This window comes from Leptonychotes weddellii, chromosome 7 (genome assembly GCF_054177405.1).
Source record: "Leptonychotes weddellii isolate Sample4059 chromosome 7, ASM5417740v2, whole genome shotgun sequence".
Taxonomy (NCBI): Eukaryota; Metazoa; Chordata; class Mammalia; order Carnivora; family Phocidae; genus Leptonychotes; species Leptonychotes weddellii.
The window spans coordinates 131,002,686-131,007,593 of record NC_138375.1 but is presented as its reverse complement, the minus strand read 5'-3'; the positions used below and the strand labels follow the sequence as shown (position 1 = coordinate 131,007,593).

Genomic DNA, 4,908 nt, shown 5'->3' with positions numbered 1-4,908 from the left:
GCCACCCGCTCCCAGTTCGCGCGCGTTTGACTCCGCCACTCGGGGTTCCCACCCCGGGGGTTGCAGTTCACTGGCGGGACCCCGGCGCACAGGGTTTCTGTCTCGGAGGCTGCAGTTCGTGTGCGCGTGAGCGTCGCTCCGGGGTTCTGTCTGGGGGGCTGCAGTTCGCGTGCGTGCGACCCCGCTGCTCTGGTTTTCCACCCCGGGGGCTGCCCTAAAGTCCGTTCCCAATGCTACCGGTCTGCGAGTCTGTGCCCATCTGCAGCGCGCAAGGCTGTCACTCACCGGCGGTGTAGGATCCCCATGGCCAGGCTCCCTCCCGCCGCCGTTTATCCTCCTATATCTGCCCGCAGAATCACGGCTCTCCGCTTTGTACCTCAAAACCAACCGCCTGCGATATTCTGTTTGTAGAGATCCAGATCTTCTTACATCTCAGGCTGGTTTCTGGGTGCTCAGAGTGGTCTGGTAGATATCCAGCTGAATTCCGGGGACCAGTTGAAATAGGGTCCCCTATTCCTCCGCCATCTTTCCCCCCCTCCCCCATCCGTTCAATCTTCTGATGAAGGTTTGGATTTATTTTTCTTGACCTGTAATCTACAGATTTAATTACAAGCGAATCGTGTATCATTTTCTTCAGCCTTGCGTGTGGCAGAGTGCTGTGTGTCATCTGCAGCAATAAAACCACAGGGGAATTTTCCTCTGCTTTGAACGGCAGCAAGGGTAGGCAAGGAAGCCCCATGCTTCCCCTATCTCCAGGAAAAAGAAGAGGGAAATTTTGCCAGACCAAGCTTTTATCTCAACAGGAGTACAAGTATTCATTAGAAAGAGGGGTTTCTAATAGTGTTTTTTTTTTTTTAAGATCTTATTTATTTGAGAGAGAGAGAGAGAGAGCACAAGCAGGGGGAGGGGCAGAGGGAGAAGGAGAAGCAGACTCCCTGCTGAACAGGGAGCCTGATGTGGGACTCGATCCCAGGACTCTGGGATCAAGACACCAGCAGAAGAGCAGAAGGCAGACACTTAACCAACTGAGCCACCCAAGAACCCCTTCATTATTGTTTTAAAAGTGATTTTCTTCCTCACATCCAGTGAGGGAATTCATCATGCACTCAGGGACCTGGCATTTTGCTCCTTAAGCTTTATAAGCTATGCTAGCTGCATTTAAGGGGATCTTAACATTTCCTTATGTGTAAAATATTACATGATGTGGGAAATTAGGACTAGAGACACAGTTTTTGGCTTCACTTTTCTGGTCATACTGTAGAAATAGCAAAAGGCTGAGAAGAGAGGACATGGACTCTGTTCTTATATCTGTCACTAAAATACCACGTGACCTTGGGCAAGACCTTTAACCTCTATGAGCCACAGGTTTTATAGATAGGTGAAACTCAAGATTCCCAAGAATTCCAAAATGACTCTGCCGTTTGGAAGAGGTAAGCTTGTCCTTCGGATCATCTGCAGAGGCTCTGTCCTTCAGTAGGAGACTTCAAAATGGCCCCCACCTTCAAACCAAAATGCCTTTCTAAATCTACATACTGCCCAAATTTGGGGGGGCTCCCTTTCTCTGTGTCAGACTGCTCCAGGTTTTTAAATCTCTTTGAGAATGAGCCCTGTTTATTTCTCAGTAAGTGCAGTATCTAAACAATCCTTAAATACTACCTCTTTGCTTCCAGCCTCTGAAGTGGAAAGTTTCAATGCTCTTGGCCTCCAGCTGAGCCTCCACGTGGGATTTCTGATCATGGTTCCTCATGTCTTTACAACAAGACATCCTTCCTGGGCATCAGAAGGCAGGGTGGTAGTTTAAAATTGAAATCTATTCCCCTCCTCTTGGGCTTAAATCCATTAGACAAATGCCATCCAAGACAGTCTTGTTTGGGGGCACCTGGGTGGCTCAGTCAGTTGGGCATCTGACTCTTGATTTCGGCTCAGGTCATGATCTCAGGGTCAGGAGATGGAGCCCTCTGTTGGGCTCCGTGCTCCGTGTGGAGTCTCCTTGAGATTCTCTCCCTCTGCCCTTCCCCCTACTCTCTCTCTCTAAAAATAAATAAATAAATAAAATCTAAAAAAAAAAAAGTCTTGTTTGACCAGCCAACGAATTCACCTCTTTCTAAATAGAATAGTGGGGAGAAACATTCACTAGAATGTTTTCATTTTTTTCCTCACATAGCCACTAAAAGAATTATGAAAAATTATGTAACTGCACCCTACCGTTTTTATGTTGATAACTGTTTTTTCCAATATCAGTTTAAATATTTGAAATGATTTGTAATTTCTGGTGCACTGTGATTGTTCCATTGCTCGCAAATGTTTCTAGCCTTGGCGATTTGATTCTCTTATCAATTTACAAGATATGTAAGAAGTTTCCTTTAACAGAAATTTTACATCATTCCGTTTATCCTGGACTCATATTTCCATTCCACTTCCTGCAGAGAATTTTATACCAAGATAATATATTTCAGGCTTGGAATCCTATTATTGATCGTTCTACCACATGTCTGTGCAAGAAAAATATTTATATAAATTGGAATTTAAATTGTGCTTCCCAAACTTGACTTTACTGTGATATTCTTTGTAGATGATTTCTTGGGGGGGAAAAAGTTTCTTCTGGATTGGATTACCATAACAACCAATTATTCCTGCACAATTAATCAAAATAAAATAAATAAAAATTTTGATGAGTGACTTTTAGACACAAATGGTAAAATTTTTGAGGACACGTATCTCTTGATAAAACTACTAGGACTTGTTGTCCAGTTAGGTTATAAGTCCATAGATAAATATTACTCATTGCTGGAATCAAAATAGGGCTGAACATCACTTTTATTTATATTTTTGTTTTCTAGATATGAGTACCAAAAGCCATATCCCCATATAAATAAAGTATATGGAAGTGGAAGGAGTCACATTATGCAAGTGGCAATGAATTTTTGAACTCCTTCCAAATTATGCATCCAAATCACACAGTTACATATCATCAAAAATGATTTTAATAATATATCAGCCAATAACTTGATTTGGTGCTCCTTCAGTTTTGTTGAAATTAAGGAATGGAAAACCATCCAATTTCCAAGGGGATTTGTTACCAACTCATCAGAACCACCCTCCTTCCCCATTTCTGGAATGTATGTCAAAAAAGTTTTATCAAGACTTACCAATGATTATTAATTGTACCCACGATTCTTGACTCTTAGGGACATTGTTGAATATATCCTCAGAAAAGGTTGGAAAACAGAGATATTATTCATTTACGAACATTTTTGTCACTTCTCTACTGGTGTGCTCCTGGCTTTGAACTCCAGAGATTCCCTCTCAGGGAGGAGACATAATTGTGGGGTGTGGAAGAGGTCAGATCCTTGGGCCTCCTGGAACTTTTGAAACCCTAAAGTGATGCACCCTGGTAGGACTGGGGGAGAGAGGTACTCTTTCCTATTGTAAAGGGCAAAGGGTGACTAGGAAGTGGGGAGAATCAGCAAGATGTCTCCACTGCAGAGACATTCTCAGCTGCTCCATTTTTTCATTGCGATCTCATTAACATAGAACATTTTATTTGTTTCAGGTGTACAACATAATAATCCGATATTTGTATATACAGCGGTCAGCTGATCCACTTACGAAGGAAGAGATAAGAGTGGAGCCTGGAATTGATTCCCTCAAAACCAACCATGCTTATGATCCCTTGGGAATACTTAATGGCCCTCTGGAAGTCTGTGTTTTCCAGTTGGAAAGGGCACGCCTCGAGGGCGTGCCACCAAAATCCTTAATATCCATATTGGTTATATGTTTTCTTCAAGGTAAATACATAATTACCATTCATAACAAGTTCTGTGTGACTTTTTGGCATCCTTTCCTTGGGAATGATGAACAATGCTCACAGAATTTATCTTCACTTGTCTCATGAGAAGGAAAAATGGTCATATTCCTGGCTCCCGAGGAATTTCTGCTTTCCATGGAGTGTACCCTGAAAACACCCCCCATAACAACATCTCCACGTGGTTCCTGGATGAATGACCCCAGTTGTAGACATGAAATCTCCAACTCCTCCCTTCCAACATCAGACTCCGGTTCCATTAGTGCTGATGCTCCTCCCTAGGGAATCCTAATAAAGTACAGCACCGGAGCCAGACCCTGAGGGTAGCCTGCCCAAGCTCCTCATTCCACACGACGTTTCTCACTTGGCAGCTACCATTTGCTGCTTGACCTTTCGGGCGACATAAAATCCCGGCCGCCCTGCGCCACTCTCAGTGACTCCCGACAAGATTGGAGCCAAGCTGATTTATGTGCACTCCTAACTCAGTGATTGCCCGAACCTGTGTATTTTATTTTAGAGCCACGGAACCTTTTGCTTTTTTCCCTTTAAATGAACAGTTGAAAAGATGAAAGCATAGTTGCTTTATTGTCATCAGGGAAGGGGGCCTGGAGTCCTGCCCACTTGCCTATCCTTAAGTTCTGGGCTGCTCGGTTTATTTTTATTTATTTTATTTTTTTTTTTTTTAAAGATTTTATTTATTTATTTGACAGAGAGAGACACAGCTAGAGAGGGAACACAAGCAGGGGGAGTGGGAGAAGCAGACTCCCCGCTGAGCAGGGAGCCCGACGTGGGGCTTGATCCCAGGACCCTGAGATCATGACCTGAGCCGAAGGCAGACGCTTAACGACTGAGCCACCCAGGCGCCCCTTTATTTTTATTTTTTAAAAAGATGTATTTATTTGAGAGAGTGAGCGAGTGAGAGAGAGCACGTGCATGTGTGAGCAGGTGGAGGGGAGGGGCAGAAGGAGAGAGAGAGAGACGCTCAAGCAGACTCCCTTGGGAGCGTGGAGTCTCAACACGGCTGGAACCCATGACCCATGAAATCATGACCCGCCCCGAAACCAAGAGTCGGTCACTTAACCGATGGAACCACCCAGGGTTGT

At 44.2% G+C, this 4,908-nt stretch overlaps 1 long non-coding RNA gene across 1 annotated transcript in view; it reads left to right on the top strand.

Moving 5' to 3' along the window:
* LOC145722767 (uncharacterized) overlaps positions 1-4,648 on the top strand; it is a 93,721-nt gene extending 89,073 nt beyond the window's left edge. Inside the window, exon 3 of the long non-coding RNA XR_014147285.1 lies at positions 3,554-4,648. This is a non-coding gene — a long non-coding RNA (uncharacterized LOC145722767). The remainder of the gene's footprint in view (positions 1-3,553) is intronic.
* The last annotated feature ends 260 nt before the right edge of the window (positions 4,649-4,908 follow it).